The sequence below is a fragment of the Thalia democratica genome, chromosome 8, assembly GCF_965202585.1.
Source record: "Thalia democratica chromosome 8, ktThaDemo2.hap1.1, whole genome shotgun sequence".
NCBI classification, from domain to species: Eukaryota; Metazoa; Chordata; class Thaliacea; order Salpida; family Salpidae; genus Thalia; species Thalia democratica.
The window spans coordinates 31329710-31348704 of record NC_139172.1 but is presented as its reverse complement, the minus strand read 5'-3'; positions in this window follow the sequence as shown (position 1 = coordinate 31348704).

The following is an 18995-nucleotide window of genomic DNA, read 5'->3' as shown; positions in this document are numbered from 1 at the left end:
CTGTGAGTAAATTTAAGACTTGTTCTAAAAGCATATTCGTTTTCAATAATCAAATGTTCAAACAAGTGGATGGACTATCCATGGGACCTCAATTGCCAACTGGTTTTTTACAGGGTTCCCACTTTCCTATAAATTTGCAGTATTCTGAAAAATCCCTCTAAGTTATGTTTTTTTGCTTGGTGGTTAAAATTTAAAAGTCAAAACAGCAACACAACATGGTGAAAAAACACATTAATAAAATATTAACTGTTTTTTTTAAATCAAAATCTTAGAATTCTCAGCACAATAATGTAACTCTTTTGTGTCACCTCGCAAAAAAAAAAATCGTTTTTTTATTAAATACAATTTATCTAATGTTTACATATTTAAATAAAATTAGACCTCAAAAACCCTCAAACTTTCGTAAACTTCTTATTCAGACTGTGCTTATAAACGGTTGATGACACATTTTACTTTTTGTTCCTTAAAAATATATTCTTACGTTTAAAACTCATTGTTTTTTCTTTTTTTTGATAATGTCCCTATAAGTTTGCTAAATTTTATGGATTTCCCTATATTTTTTTGAAACTTTAGTGGGAACCCTGTTGTTTGTAAGTTAGAAATAAGTCTTTTAATATAAATTGAACTCCAAATATATATTAGAAATGTCGACGACACTTTCACCATATTCTCCAACAAAAAACCGCAATAGAGTTCAAAAAAAAAAGTTGAAAAATCTTCTTCAAGATATTTTGTTTTCAATGGAATCCAGTACATCGAATAAACTCCCTTTCATGACAGATTAGAACAGAACAGATTTATTAACTCAATTTACAAGAAACTATGAAACATAGAGGTTTTACTAAATTGCAACTCTTGCAACCCGCAATCGTGGAAGAAAAACTTGATCAGACATTTGCTCGTCAGAAACGAAAGATTAGTATCAAAAGAACTACAGATTCAAGAAATAAACAAAATAAAGGATCTTAAAAAAAACGGTTATCCAATTAAGATTATAAACAATGAAAATGAAAAACTAAAAAAAATAGAAGATAAACCAAACCTCCCTACCAAAAGTATTTAACATTTCCTTACATGAAAAAAGTTTCGCAAAGATTTAGCAGAAATATGACAAAATTGTTGGAAACAATTGGTATAATATTAAAGTAGCCTTCAGAACAGCTTTAGTTGGAAACTATTTCTCATTGAAAAATTTTTAATGTAGTGTTTTTATATTCTCCTTAAAGACCACCATTAATTTTTTTATAGACATGAAAATAAAATAAAAAAAAGAAATTATTTAAGGATTAAGTCCCTTAAAAACTCTTTAGTAAATTAAAAAAAAATCTTTATGCTCTACAGTTCCAATACTTATTTTTCAAATAAATAAAAGCTATGACCGCTTGGCTATTACTTTTGATAATTTTAGTATTTTAATATTTTATCAGAAATCAAAGTTATGATTTGTTAAAATCAGAAGTCAATTCTTAACTTGTTCATGTTTTAAGTGAATTATTTACTTTTAAAAGAAGTCTAAAGTTTTGTCTTTAAATTTAAATTTTTTAAGTTTTAGTTTGACATGTCATGTTTTTCTTGCTCTCTTACAGAATTTAAGCTCTAGGATAATTTTTAAAGATTTCGCTTTTATCTTTATTAGTTAGTAAATCATTCTATATTATTCCATAGTTTAAGCTTAGTTTATAGTTTTAGTAACACTTCATGTGTTTTAGTTTATAATATAAATACTAATCTTTTTTAGGTGAGTTAATTTAATTAAAATTCAAAATAAACCAACTACAAATAGAGCGATTTGACTAAGATTAAAACACTACTAAATAATAGGAAGTTACAAGCTGTTTTTACATTACTTGTTATTTATATGCTACGAACAAGCAAGTACACAGTTGCAACTTACTGAACAACAGAAGAAAAGTGTTCAAAAAGTTTAGCCAAGGGACCGTTCGGTTATCGATTACACACCACGGGTGCAGTTTAATGTTTTGACAGACAAAAATAAAGAGAAAAACTATAAAAAAAAGCTTCTGTGTACAACTTTTAGCAGAGTGTATAATATATTGATATTTACAAACAACTTCTCAAACTGATCCCATGAGTAAGTAAAAGTTTAGATATTTACCTTTTTTTTTCTATAACTAAGGGCTTTAAAAACAAATATCCAGTGCTAAAAAATGTGATGGACAAGTACCAAATTTTTAGAACAAAAGTAAATATGTTAAATATTGTTTTGTGAACGACAAAAAAAAGCGCTAAACAAGTTTGGTCCACGGACCTAGTATACGAAAAAACCTTTCGGTTTACGAGTCATGCAACATAGGTAGATTTAATTTCTGTCCAGGGCATGTTTAAACTTTATCGTTATAAGTTTATAACATGAACTAAACTTGTGATACTGTATAAGTGCAAAATTACTTGAAAGCCTTAAAAAATTACAGGACCTTTGTTTGAGTTAAGTCAACAAGACATTTTTAAATTTTAACAGTTGAAATGCAAGCTTTTAACTACTAATAGAAATAATAAAATTTCAAAAGCCTAGGTAAAGTATATAAATAATTAAAAACAACAAAAAACAACATTAAAAGCAAAATAGCATAAGTAGAAATAATGAGGCTTAAAACTTTTTATTAAGTTAAATCAAATAACTCTGTCACACTTCATATGCGCCTTCTGTATCTTGTTCTGATTTATTTTAAACAAGCGAAATTTCTCATATGTAGCTTGTATTTGCTCAATTTATTATACCTTTAATATCTGAAATTAGTTATTATATATCCAGCTAACTGTTTTTCCATTTACATATAAATTGTAAGAATTTTATCTTGCCAAAACTTTATAGTAGCTCAAAGCTAAATGTGTTTGAACATCTCAAAACTAACCTCTAAATCAGGGTTTCCCAAACTCAATAACTAAATCGCCCCCTTTTCAGAAGTTTGAAAAATAATCGCCCCCCACGATTTTAAGAAGTATTTTTTCTCTTGAGTACAAACTTTTGGACCTAAAAATTTGTGATCGATATGTAATTTAGTCTGGTATTTCTTATGCACGCACTTTTGGGCTGTGTTTAAAGTAGTTTACAGGGCTTGGGATATTAAGTTACAGTTGTTTTCTTATAAGCCCAGTAAAGTGTATTAAATTACTTAAATTTAAAAAAGCCTTGTTTAATCAGTAATCAATCCTGATTAAATATGAACTGTTTGACACTAATGAAACTTTTAGGGTTGTGGTGGACAACTTTTGTAGTCAGCAATTCATGTTTACTAAAAAATCTTTTCTTGTTTCAACTCGTTAAAAAAATGTAATTGCAGGCTGCATAGTTTAAAAAAACAACATAGAGAAAATTAAAAAGCTCGAGCATAATTGTAATAAAATGATATACTATTATTGTGATCTAGGAAATACTAAAGTAACTGAAAACAAAATTGAAAGTGTATTTCAAAATCATAAGCATCAAAAAACTAAATTTTGTTTAATTTGCAAAAGTATTTTTCAAGTTACTTAGCGGGTCGAAATTTTATTGGATCTGGACCGTACGCTACCCATCTGAAATATTAACTAAAACCTGACATTATAACTATCTCTCGTTTAACGAATTTCGGACATTTAGAAGTGAATACTAAGTAACTTATTTAAGCCGCACAAAATACTTAAATTATTTTATAAATAGGCATGTTCTAAAATAAAATACCAGAGATTAAAAAACTATAAAGGAATGAACAGATTATTTTACACATAGTAAAATAAATATTAAAACACCATTGCTGATCTAGTTTTAGGAAGTTTGACCGACTGGCTTATTATCTCATGAAAAGTGGTTTTATCAATAGCTTCTGTTAAAGCAGTAAAATTATTAATTTCAATGCTAAGATATATTATAAGCAAGTTAGTTGTAAAATAAAAAATTTAATTTTAAACATTTTTAACTATATTTTTTGTAGTAGAATACCATTAAATAGTATTTGACTTTGAATAACCTTTAGGAAACTAAACCTTAATTTTAACATTTTTTTCTTAATTTAAATTCAAAAAAAATAACATGTTTTACAGTTAGTTCTGGGAACAGAAAGTAATCAATTAAAAAAAATTTTTAATTATGTTAAAACTTTGTTTTGTCATTGTAGCAGTCTTTTTGATGGCTTATTTAAAACTGTTTAGTTTTATTTTTTCCCTAGTTTTTAGCCTATAATAGTTTACCAGAAGAAAATAGTGAAAAACTAAAAGCTATCGTTGAAATATTAAATTAAACAACATATTCTAATTGGTAACATATTAAAAAATAAGATAAAACAAAAAAAGTTGTATTAATAGTTTAAAATTATTTAATATATATAGATTTTCTAACAATAATAAATCAATTTAGAAAATAAATTTGAGTTTAACAGTCTTTTAAATAAAAAAATTGAAGTCATTTCAAATAGAGACATCAAATCTATACTCTTTTAAAACCAAAAAATAATTTTTGAAATAAAAACTTTAATAGTTATTAATTTTTTTTATAAAGATTAAACAAGTAATGACAAAAATATGTCAAATAAATTTCATTCAAACAAATACTTTAACCACTATGCTATAAAAATTTTTAGTGTAATGTAAATCGACAAATATAAACTACAAAATTAACCGGGTCAAAACAAAACTATTAACATATTTAAAACATAAACCATTTTATAAATACAGTAGACTTCCTCTTCAGTTCGCACTTTGAACAAAATCAAAAATATTAAACTCAAAAATTGTTACTATTTTTTGTACAAAATAATAAATTTAAATATGTTATATGAAATAACGTTATGAATAAACATGAAATCAACTAAAACATAAAACAAACATTCATAAAAAAAAGATCTATATAAGCTATTAAATATTATGTATTTTTTGTTTTATTAATACTTGGTTAGTAATAGACTTTTATTAAGTTAAATTTAAGAAAATATAAATTTGCACTTTTTTTTGGTTAAAAAGTGCGAACTCAAGAGAAAATCTACTGTAATTAATATTTATTAGGAATTATGCAAACTTGTTATAGAATAAATAACTTAGAATAATTTTTAATATAAAAAGACTACTTAAATACAATACAAACTAGGTTAAATATGAAGTATTTTAAAAGATCAAATAAATAAAAAAAAATATCTCATAAAATAATGTCTGCTACTGAATTCTAATATAATGCGAATGATGAGGTTCATGAATGCTTGCAAATTTTTCTAATCTGATTCTAAATCAGTCAAATAAAGCCTCAAGTCACCTCCTTTACAAATATCTAGATTAGATATTTTGCTCAAGATGTTGATAACTAAACTAAAAGCTTTCTCAACAACATAGCTAGAAGGAAAAACTATACACAACAACCTAAATTCCTCTCAAATGATTGGATACTTTTGCTTTAGTTTTTGTTGAGTTCAAAATTACCATATCGTTCATTTGAAAAAATTACTTTTAGTTCAAGGCCAATTTTTAAGTCTGAGAAGGTTTCCTGTGAGTCGTTTACTTCAAAAAGATCTGCCACGAAAAGGATCTATATTTTTATCTACATGATAGCTTTTTTGTGTCAAATCGAAATTTTACTACTTAATATGTTGAAATTGTTGAAAATTCCAGATTTTTAGATTTTTTTTTGCTTAAGTTGTCAAATTCCAGGTTTCTAGGTAAATTGTCAACCCTGTATATTTTTATTTCTTAGTCTAACTTAATGACTTTTCAAAAAAAAATTGGAAGTATCATGAGGTTTAGTTAATATAGAAAACATAGATTTTTACAAACCATTTATAAACCTAAATAGCATATATTTCAGCTTAAAAAATAGGGAGAGGAATTCCGATCGTCTATGATCTATGTAATTGTTAAATAAGAAACTATATGTAATTAACATGAAAGTAGGAGCCATAAGTACTTGATTTTTTTCTCTATGTTTTACATAAACACAATAAACTTTTTTGTTTAAGTTTTACCTCAGGGTCAAATATTTAATAGCAAGTTAAAATTATTAAAATAGCAAGATATAAAGTAAAAATTTTATGACAACCCAAAATTTTAAAATCGCCCCCTTTTCGCCCCCTTACTAGTTATCGCCCACCCTTTCGCCCCTTTACTAATTATCGCCCCCCAAATTACTAAAATCGCCCCCAGGGGGGCGATATCGCCCACTTTGGGAAACCCTGCTTTAGAGTTTGACAATAAATTTCGCAATCTTTGCTGTAGTATTTACATTCTTGTTAAAATAGTTTGTTTTTATTTACTTTTTAAAGAATAGTAAAACACCAATCGTATATAACCTCAATCATTAATTTAGTTTTAGAGGGTTTTATTAATTTAAAAACTACTTTTAATCAAATGTTTATTTTACGGACACAAATAATAGTTTTAAATGTCTTTTTACTTTTAATTTTAGTACAAAGTTATGATATATTATTTAACTGCTAATTTTTAATCACTCGGCCCTCTGGTATACATATTAAACAAGGTTGTTTAACATTATCCTGTCTTTCTTTTGCAATTTTTTACCTTTGTTGTGAGTATGAAAAGCTTAAAAATTTTTTTTTTTTAAGCTTCATAGAAATACAAATGAAAACTTTAAACTAGAAAATGCTAGGTTCTTTTTGTGCAACCCGATTAATAGTGTTATGCCTAAATTACTATCATTACTTGTTCAATATTTTGCACTTAGGCTTCACTATCAGCGTACTGTTAAAGATCCATAAAAGTTTTGAAAACTAAACTTTCACAAATAGGTAAGAAGGACCTAAATTAGGCTCATAAACACAGATCAACAAAAATATATTTAAGCCAGACAAAGTTTTTAACTTTATATTTAATTTGCTAAAACAGTTTAATGACTTTTTAATAACTCATTTTAATAGAAACTTTTGTATACAAAAGTTTGCTAAAAAATTTATTCTTATATTCATTCTAAGGTTTGATTTTACAAAACAATTTATTTACAATTAGCTACAAAATGATTCTTTATTATTCTAAAACAAAAATAAATAAAAAAGACTTTCTTGAAAAAACAAAACTCTTATAAAACATGTTTAAAAAATCATAGCTTAAATACATATTAAAACAAATCAAGGACATGAGTTCTAACTATATTTAATAAGTATCATAGAAAACAACAACGACACACAAAATTTTCATTATGAAGTCACAAAGCGTATTGTGACAACTGATGCGTATCAAATTAGTGGTAATTTTAGTTTCAAAACTAACGAGACAAAAAAAAACTTAAAAACAAAAATTTTTCCAACGGTACACATTTATAAGAAACAAATAACTTCAAAACAAATTAGTAAACACTTTTACTAACTTTTTACTGTACAATTGCAAATAAAAAGTTACATTAAAATTTTAAAACAATTAAATAAAGTTGAAACAAATAACTTGTAAAATAACAGTATGTTTTTATCTAAGTAAACTTAATTTCTCAAATACACAATATATGTTGTTTTGCACAAAAAAAAACCAGTTTCGAATTTAATTTCTTTTAGCAAACTTATTTATTAAAAAAATTTTACGTTTTTATTCAGACTAGTGTTGCCTTACAAAAAAGAATGAAATGCCATATTAGTACAAATCTACCGAGATGAAATTGACTAAAAATCAATAAGATTTCAAGTCAGACGTATTTCTATTTTGTTTTAATTGTTTTAAATGTCGCGAATAACTACGTGTCTGCTTACATTATAATTAAGTTATATAGAATTTTTTTTAACTTTTTATGATACCTAAAAAATTAAACTTATTAATAGAAATTTTTTCTTTAATTAAAACTTTTACAATGTTTTTATTATTATAACTTTTATTTCACTTTTCGTTTTAATTTATACAGACGTTTTTTTAATTTTATTTATAGTTCCCTTTTTTTGTTTGTTTTGTAACCATGAAAATTTAATTTCTAGTAAAAACACAACATGTTAACTAAAATAAAGTATTTTAAGATAGTGTTAATAAAATAAACTAAGCTATGAAGTTAGTTTTATACAGTAAAACAAGTGGTTTACTATCATTTCTAACTCGCTATCATTTCTAACCTGATCATTTCTAACCCGATCACTTCTAACCCGATCATTTCTAACCCGATCATTTCTAACCCGATCACTTCTAACCCGATCACTTCTAACCCGATCACTTCTAACCCGATCACTTCTAACCCGATCACTTCTAACCCGATCATTTCTAACCCGATCACTTCTAACCCGATCACTTCTAACCCGATCACTTCTAACCCGATCATTTCTAACCCGATCACTTCTAACCCAATCATTTCTAACCCGATCATTTCTAACCTGATCACTTCTAACCCGATCACTTCTAACCTGATCATTTCTAACCCGATCAATTCTAACCTGATCACTTCTAACCCGATCATTTTTAACCCGATCACTTCTAACCCGATCGTTTCTAACAAGATCATTTCTAACCCAATCACTTCTAACCCAATTAAACCCGATCATTTCTAACCCGATCATTTCTAACCCGATCATATCTAACCCGATCGTTTCTAACCCGATCATATCTAACCCGAAATTTATTTAGCTGATCTGTATTAATATATTAAGTAATTTTTTTTTAGATAAGGATTTGTTTTAAAAACAAATTAATCTCAACAAAATTGTTTTTTTATGAAGTTTATTTTATTTTGTTTAAAATAAAACCTAATATTCAGATAGCTTTTGTTCAAATTTAATTGTTGATATTAATTGGTTTATTTATTGTTTTGACAATAAGATTTAAGATTGAATTATTAATAAAGTGTAGTTTATTAGTTTTAAAAAGCATTAGGAAAAGTATAAGTCTTTTGTATTCTAAGGATTAAATATTAAGTTTTGATAGTCATCAATGTAAGAAATATAATTAGTATCGCAGCGGTTAAAGTCTATTCTGTACTTTCTTTTTAAATGATTTTATATGGTTAATATATGTTTTTAAGTGTAGAAACCAGATTACCAATTTGCCTCCAAATACAGGGAGAATTTATATGAAATACAACTTTTTAAAAATATTAATATCAGCGTTTAAGAAAATTTAAATAACACAGTTAATAAAATTTAGTAATTGTTATTATAATGATGGTTTCATTAAAAGTTAATATCATTAAACTCTAAGTTATTTAAACGAAAGTGTATACTGTTTAATACAAAGCCAAAAGTAGAGGTAGAAAGTTTTTTAAATATTCAGAACTTGTCATTTACTCGAACTTTGATTTAATTTTAATTCTTAAATCAACTGGTAAATTGTATATAAAGATTAACTGTAATTAAGTTATAATTAGTTATAATAAACTTAACTATGAAAGTTAAGTGTCAAAAACTTATTATTACGCATTTTTCTTTTTCTTTTGAAATAAAATTTATGTAGGGCAAAATAAATTTACATTTTATATAAAAATTTAAAAGTTTTCAAAATTTAAAATTGCAAAAACACGATTATTCTCACGATTAATAGTAAATATTTCTTAAATAATTTTCTTGATTTCTATTCAAAATTGTTGTTTTACAGGTTTTCAAAAACACAAAAACTTTAGATTATTTAGCGATCATTGATATGAAATGTAAGTATAAATTATTAGAGTAAACTATATAACTTAAAAACTTATAACAAAATAATAAAACCATTTTGTATTGTGAAACCTATTATATAGGTTTAAATTTTTAATAAAGAAAAAACTCATCATATTTATAGAAATTTAGAGGTGCAAAAAACCACCGAGAATAAAGTCAATAGACTGCAAGCTGGCTTTACAGTAATGAATAAAAAATAAATTTGTTTTGCGTAATAATCGTCTGGAAAAAATTTGATTAAAAGAAACAAAGAACTTAATGGAGTTTTTATAAAATTCTGCTCCTAATTATACTTAATTTAACTATAATTAATTTATTATTCTATTTCAAAATGTTTTATTTTTAATACTTATTTTGTTTTTACTTTCGTTATTTCAACTGCTTATAATAAAGTAATTTTAAAGAAATGTTTGTCAATTAAAGTACTAATTTAAGTCGCAATTAAAACATAAGCGAGATTTAATTACCCTCGAACTTGTTATACAAATAAACTTGTCTTTTTAACTATTAGTGTTAAACAATTTTTTTTTGCTCTAAAACTAAGTAGGAATTTATTAATGATGTGAAATCTAGACGGTCAATCGACATAACAACTTTTTCGGTTTAGTTATATGACATAACAGTTTAAATAGCTAGTTTCTATTAAAAACCAGGCTTTTCCACTTAATATAACAAAAGTTTTTAACTTCTCCTAATGTTTGTTTGAATTACATTATCTTAATAGGCCTATGCAAGTTGCATAACAATTTGAATAAGTTATTAAGATGAAACTTAAAACTATCCTACTATAAAAGGTTAATACATTAGTAAGCAATAATAAAACATTTACGTCAGACTTTCAATGTAGTTTTCAAACCGTAATATAAAAATTTAGTGTATTGAAAAAACAAAAAAATAATAGAAAAAAACAAAATTATGTGTAAGTAAAAAAATAAAAAGTTGAGGTAAAAAAATTTATTAAGAATATTTTAAGTGAATACTAAAATTAAAATTTATACTAAATTTACGTAACACATTAAAATCATTATGTTTTAAAGTAACTAAAAGTTTAATTTTTTATTATTATTTTAATAACTTCATTAAGTCTAGTTTGTTTTTGCATGAAATCCAGATAAAAAAATTAAAACGTAACATAAGTAAAATGGGTTAGAAACGATCGGGTTATTAATGATCGGGTTAGAAGTGATCAGGTTAGAAATGATCGGGTTAGAAATGATCGGGTTAGAAATGATCGGGTTTAATTGGGTTAGAAGTGATTGGGTTAGAAATGATCTTGTTAGAAATGATCGGGTTAGAAGTGATCGGGTTAGAAATGATCGGGTTAGAAATGATCGGGTTAGAAGTGATTGGGTTAGAAGTGATTGGGTTAAAAGTGATCAGGTTAGAAGTGATCGCGTTAGAAATGATCCGGTTAGAAGTGATCGGGTTAGAAGTGATCGGGTTTGAAGTGATCGGGTTAGAAGTGATCGGGTTAGAAGTGATCGGGTTAGAAGTGATCGGGTTAGAAGTGATCGGGTTAGAAATGATCGGGTTAGAAATGATCGGGTTAGAAGTGATCGGGTTAGAAGTGATCGGGTTAGAAATGATCGGGTTAGAAATGATCGGGTTAGAAGTGATCGGGTTAGATTTAGTTTTAGATTTTCTTAAAACAATAGATACAGCCTTAAGTTTAACTAACTAAAGATTAATTTTACATATATGATGAATATCAAAAACTAGTATAGAGCAAAAAATAAGGTTAAAAATATTTGCTATTACTTAATAAAATGCGTACCTGTGTTTAAACTTAATTAACACATAACAATCTTTAGTGTACAAAATTTCTATCAGTTTCTAAATATTTAGATATTAAAATGTTTTGTTAACTTTCTAAAAATATATTATTATTTAAATTTAATAAATGTGACCTTACATATTTGAAAAAGTATTTTTGTTTAAGTACTTCACATCAGGGACGTCGCGTGGGGTGTTGCACTGCCGCAACTGCACCACCTTGAAATTTTCTAAGAAAAAAAATAAGTATCTATAAAGTTTTCGTTATTTTTTTGAACAAAATCTCTTTTAAAACTTCAATTTTGAAAACGACCATTTTGCCCACTTCACTGCCGCAAACTCTTAGCTGACTGCCGCAAATGAACTCAAAAAAGCAAAATTTCTTTAAGAATTACCGCAAAATCAATATCTTGAGGTAAGTAAGCTAAGTTGAAAATTCCCTAAAACAGGACTTGCTTAAGTATCATCTACAAGCTATTGTTAACATAAAATAAAAACAAAGCAAGCTACTGCAAAGGATTAAACTTGAGTTTATGTACCCACATGATTTTTTAAATTTAACAGATCACTTCTATTAAAAGATTTGTCATAAATTGCATATTTTGAAAAAAAAGATAAAAACCCTTAACCACCAAAGTCTTAAAAATTTGATTTTTTATTTTAATCTGCATACATAAACTTAACTATAACTGATTATTGTTATCATAAAGTTAATAAAATAAATAATAAAATTCAAGTTCTGAAAAAAAGAATTAAGAAGTTTATTATAAACTTCTAGTTCACTCTTACAGAAAAATATTTTAGATTTATATTAAATAAAAAATAGTATTATTGAAACAATCACATATTTAAATAAAGTAAATAGCCTTAATTTAGAAATTTTGATTACTTAGAGTAGTTTAACATTTTAGGAAAATTTAGTCTACCTCTACTTTATATAACTTTTGGCTTAATTTTTTCATAAACAAAGCAAAAATTTTAGATAAAATTGTTGAAACATGGTTGCCTTGCCTCATAATCAGGATAACTTAGAAATGTTAAAAACTCAAGATGACCCAAGATAAATTAAAACAGACCAAATTAGAAAAATATTCAGGCTGACTAAAGCAGTTTTAGTTACTCTGAAAATAACAAGGTTATTTAAAATTAAAAAATAAGTGTTTTACCCCTATGGCCACATGAAAACTAACTAACCAAACTTTTACTTCTATAATGGTTACATATTTAAAAATTATCTTTAAAATTCTTGAAAAGTTCAACAGCCTCACAACTAAACTTAAAAAAGTTGAGCTCCTGAGAAAAATACTGTCATCAAAATGAAAAACAAATAAATATTAAATAAAGAAAAGATACCCTTAAAAAACTATTGAATTTTAAACCTCCAACAAAAAACATTAAAATTAGAAAAAAAGTTAATAAAAATGTTAATGTTTGTAAAAAACAATGTGCAAATTAGTGAGGAGTAAGGGGGGAGGGTGTATAGGCACTTTTTTACATGTTGTTCTTATTTTAACTTTTTCAGAAAGCTAATAGTTACTCTTTAATAAACTTGAAATTTCCAATTAAACTTTTAGTTACAACCAGTCAAAGCCAGAGAGTACAATGGTTTATTATACAAGGAGCAAACCAAAACAGCAAAAAATACAGTTTTACTGAAAACCTATATTCTCCATCATTTTTAAAACAATTTTTAATTAAATTTTTTTATCCTAATTTTTTTAAAACTTTATACTTTTGTTGAAGAGAAGTTTTCAATTTTTAAGTATCAATATATATTTTTATATATACAAAAAAAAAACTTTTGTTATAACTTTTTTTTCTTGGTGTTTTAAATATCTAATTTAGCAATTTTTTTTTGTTTTATAAAAGAAAAATCTAAAGATTTTGAGGCCAACTTATAAAAAAAGATATGATTTTAGTGATTTGATTTATTTGTTGTTTGAGTTTATATTATAAAAATAAGGATTCATTTGTACATCTGACTGTGAATTACCATATCTCAAAAATTTTAAGAATTTTTTATATTGATAAAAGATGACTTGTAGTTAAATTAAAACTGTATTAAGTAATTTCAGTAAAATAATTCTAAAGTAGATGTTAAGGGCATAAAGGGGGAGGGAGGGGTAAAACATTTTTTTAAACACTGTTTTAGTTTGTGCCTCCCATTATGAACCTTTTGTTGCCTTTGACTTTGACCGGCTATATCTTAAAACATATACTGAATTTTTTAAATCTGTAAAATGCATCTTGTAGCTTAGTAAAAACTACATAAAATAAGATCAAATTGTTTCATCCCCCCTATGCCCTTAAAAGCAAAACTTATCTTCAGGTGTAGCAAAAGTTCAGTTGTTTTCAAACTTGACAGTAAAAACGTATTTTTATTAAAATAATTGATATTTTTTTAAATTCTGCACCACCTAAAAAAAATACCACGCAACGCCACTGCTTCACATATAAAATAGTACATACTTGTAAAAAAAATACTTGCCGTTAGAAAAAAAATTGTTACTAACTAAAAACTTTAGCGATTAATTATTGACAGTCATTTTCTCAAATTTATCAAGTTTTTCATAACAGTGAATTATTACAACATTTTAGTTATGGTAAAATGTTTTTAAGAATTTGTATTAACTGTACTGTTTTAAAGTTTATCAAATACTGTTTTGTAACTACTGCTTATTTGTTAGTCAACTTAAAGTAGTTTAGTTAAAACACAAAATATTAGAGACCAAAAAAAAAACACACATCAGTTATGCTTATACAACGTATTAGTTTGATGTTTGTTGTTAAAAGATGCTAAAAAAAATTTTGAAGTGTAAATTATCAAACTCAAAATACTTAAAGTGAAGAAAATATCAATTTAAAACTAAATCAAAATACCAAACGACTAAATTTTATTCACACATAATTTGTATTAGATGAAAATATTGTTATACCTAACTGATATTTTTATTTAGTAATAAAGTTAAAATTATACTTAAGTATAAAACATAATAGTGCTTCACACATTTTTAGTTGTTAAAGAATCAAGAGTTTAAAAATAAACAGTTTTTGTCAATAAAAACCTAATAAAATGTTTAATATCGAAAATAACTCCATAAATTTTTAAAACTCTTTATGTGTCTAAAATTTATTTACTAAAGTTTTGTGCTCATTAAATTTCATAGTAATATCTTCGTGATATAACCAACAGAAAACAAAAGCTTTAAGTTTTTAAAACCACTTTTTTAAGTTAATTTGTTTTGAAAAAGGTATATACCCTGATATAGCAGATAAAAATGTAACCAAATACTTAATATTACATGTTAAACATGTATGTCTTATATGTAGAAAAGCTCATTTGTAACGTAAAAAGTTGTTAATTACTAAGTTAGTATTTTTCGTAATAATAGAAGTTACTAGATATATTTCTTAAAAATAAAATAAGTTAACTTGTAAGGATAGCTACTATAGAATTCGATGTAAAAATGATTTTTTAAAAGAAACATGAAAACAATTATATCTCGAAACTTATCCATATGTAGTTGTATAACTTGCACTTAAAATGAAAAAAGACATGATGTTTTTATGCATTTATAATAGTTAAATGTTTTTTTGTCAACTGTTTCAACGACAACTTTTTAATTTAACAAACATATTTTTTTAAATTTATTGTTTTACGAGGTTATTTATAAAATAATACTGCATTCAAACAGTTTCAAATTAAAAACTTTGATAATTACTCTTGAAATAAATTTAAAAACATTACCATTAACATTTACTTAAAACATTTATAACTTAGTTAACTATAAGCGTTTTTTTTTTCAAGTTTTATGTAATATATATGAGTGTATAGCTAAATTTGATTAAAAATTGTTTTGAAAATATTTTAAACTTTGAAACGTTTTACAATTTGAAGCCTAAGTCATTTAAAATCAAATTTCCACTGCGATTTTGAATTAATAATTAAACTTAACTGATTTTATTTTATCTATCTTCTATTATATTAAGTTATTTTAAGCAGGATACATATTGAAATTAAGAAAAGTAGTAGTTAAACAAAGTTAAAATAAAGTGGTACATTAAAAGTTCTAAGTATTTATCAGGATTGAATTGTCTACATAATCTTTGTTTAAATAAACAAAGCTACAGCTGATAATGCTAGTGAGTTATTATTTATATAGTTATTAAAAAAATTAAGTCTTTATCACAATGCAAAATACATCTACAATATAAAAAATTATAAACATTGTAATACTTAATGGTGCAATATACAGATGGTACAAAGCTTCAAAATACAAAAGATGTAAGTTCAGCAGAGGCAAGTAAAAATTTAATAAGATTGGAATGAAAGTAAAATCAGTTTATATATATATATATAATATTTAAAACTACAAATCAAAAGTCGTCTCACAAAATGAATATTTCAGCAGTAACACACTTCCTAACTACTGTTAGAAATAAAAAATTGGAGTGCAGAATAAGTTTATTTTTATTTAATCAAAAATTTCATGCTCGAGTTATTTTATGGCGACTCTTTTTAAACATGAAGTATTCTTCTAGTATAAGTTGGAATTAATGGCAGAAAGCAACAAAATTAAATATTTCCGGGAAAAGCGTTCTATAGTCAATTCGGAGGTTATGAAATAAATTATGTTAGAGAAATTTTGTATTGTAACATAAAAAAAAAGTAATTATATCAAGTCACAATTACGTGGCCTATTAGAAGTTTATTTTTAAAGTATAGTTGGTTATGAATATAAAACACTATCTAAACATATCAGGTTAAATTATGTACAAATGAGAATAAAAAAATTAATACAGTTAATAAGTACAAAAATTTAAGGTATGCTTTGTTGGCTCTAATTATTTTTACATAAACTAACTTATTAGCAGTTAAGAAACTAAACAATAAAACAACATAACTGAAGTTTTAATGATAATATTTAGAAAATAGTAACCTGATCCTAATAGCAAATCAAAAGTAAAACTATGATCTTTAAATAGTCGATAAGTACTTAAACTAGGTTACACTTTATGTTAACTTAAAACATATTAATCATTATAATGGAAGAAATGCAACCTATTTACCTAAATTGTTTTTTTAATAAAACATAGTTATTTAACTTTTGTATTACATTTGCTTATAATATAGTTGCTAGTTAGTTGTGATTAAATTTACTACAAAAGTATCTATTTAAGTTTTTTTTCACTAAATCTTAGTACCTAACTATTTTTTAACAAACGCATTTCTCTAAAATTTCTAATTTTAATATAAGTTTTATTCTAACACCAAAAGAGTTGGTTTAATTTTTAAAATAATTTAATAAATATTATTAAACTTTTAATTACAAAAACACACATTAATCTTTAAATGATGTTAATAAATTTCGATTTTAAGTTGGAAATATATTGTACATTTTTACATAACAAAATAATAGGTATGCTAGTTTTAAATTATCAAAAATAATAAAATTAATATTAATAAATATGCCGATATTTTTATGTAATGTAGTTCAACAAAAATAAAAGTTAATAAATGCAACTTAAATTTTATACAATAAAGCAAAACGAAAAAAAAAGCAAATTATCAATGTTGGAAAATTTAATTATAATTTTTATTTCTTTGAAGTATGCAAATGAAAAGTATTAAATATTTTGCAATACATAATTTATTTAACAATACTTTAGATTATACGTCATAAAGATAAGTTGATCCTTGTGTGACGTCATAAACTTATACGATAAATATTATTAAGTTTTCAGCTTTGTAAACTTCAATGAATAAATAGATTTTTTAGCATATAGCATAAAAGTTTTTAGCTGTTTAACTTACAGCTTTTAAGTTATCTTCTCTGAGTTTTAGAGTTTATAGATCAGGGTTTCCTAAAGTGGCCTCTTTGGAGCCATAAGCAGCAAAAGGGCAAAAGAGGGGCCATGAGGAATAATTGAACACAGGGGTTCATGACTTAAAAATTACACGCGATTTTCTGAAGTTGAAGATGAAGAACAAAAAAGTCATAGGTATTTTTAGAGGTAGTTTTTTAAGAAATCTTGTTGGAGTTGGTCATGAATAATTTAGTTGCTAGTACTTCGTTTTAGATTAGCTTAGTTAATGCAGTACCAACAAAAACGCTGTAAAATACTAATTGGTTTAGTATAAGTTAGAGGTATGTGTCAATAGCATATTAAGTTAATTTGCTACTAATAATTCGTTTTAGATTAACTTTGTTTTTGCAGTACTTACAAAAACGCTTTAAAGTACGCTTTAAAGCAAAGTTAGTTTAGTATAAATTGTATTAGCAGTTTATGTCAGTAGCAGATTAAATTAATTTTCTACTAGTATTTCGTTTTGGATTATCTTAGTTGATGCAGTACTAAAAAAAAATCTATAAAACACAGATAGTTTAGTATAAATTGTGTTAACGGTTTGTGTCAGTAGCAGATTAAGTTAAATAACTACTAGTAATTTGTTTTAGATTGAATTACGTTAATCAGTATTAACAAAAACGCTATAAAACACTGTTAGTTTAGTACATATTGTGTAAGCGGTTTGTGTTAGTAGCAGTTGAAGTTAATTTACTACTAGTACTTATCTTACTTGATGCAGTACTAAAAAAACGCTTAAAAGTTTAAGTATACTTTTATTACAATGTTGTATGTGAAAAATATCAAATGCATCATCATTAAACTTTAAGTTTTATTTTAATCATATAGCTACTTTGGTTTTTGTTAAATTTTATATCGAAAATAAAAACAAAATCTATAAAAAATGAATGTTGTACAAGATTTACTTTTTTTATACTGATAAGACAATATGAACAATTCCGAACAACTTAAAATTTAAATAGAGAAGTTGAAAAATCAATATTTTTTTTCAGAAAATGGATAAAAAATTAAAAATTTGTTTGGTTTTAATTTTATCATTGATAGTGATGAATTTAACTTTGGGAACTTTAATCATTATAAGTACTTTTCCTTTAACCGGAAAAACAAAACAGGTTTGTTTTTTTTTTTAGTTATAATTGATAAAAACTACACTACTTTTTATAAATATCTCGTACAGGAGAAAATTAACGAGCTGGAGAAAACAATTTTGGAACTTAACAAAAGAACTGAAGGTAAATACAAAAACTTTACTTAACAAAAAAATTGAATATACAATTTTTTACTCAACAAAAAGATTGAAGGTATTTACAAACTTTGTATTTAATAAAAAAGTTGAAAGTATATACAAACTTTTAACTTAACAAAAAAATTGAAGGTATATACAAACTTTATATTTAACAAAAAAAATTGAAGGTAAATACAATTTTTTTTACTTAACGAAAAGATTGGAGTTATATACAAACTTTTAATTTTACAAAAAAATTGGAGGTATAGACAAGATTTAATTTTACAAAAACTTCCTAGATATATTACAAACTTTTTATTTCGTTTCAACACTGTGTTTGTGCAAAAGAGTGCTTAAAAAATGTTTTGTTTGAGTTTTATTTTAGAACTTTTAATTTACTGCTTGCAAGTATTTTTAAAACACTCTGTAGAGATTTTTAGGTGATATAAAGAGTTTTTCATGGTTCCAAAAATAATTTTCTAAAAACCACTTAAATTTATGATAAAATACGTTTTCATTTTAAATAAATAACTAAAAAACAACTTTATTTAGTGTTTTTATGGGCAGATCTATGT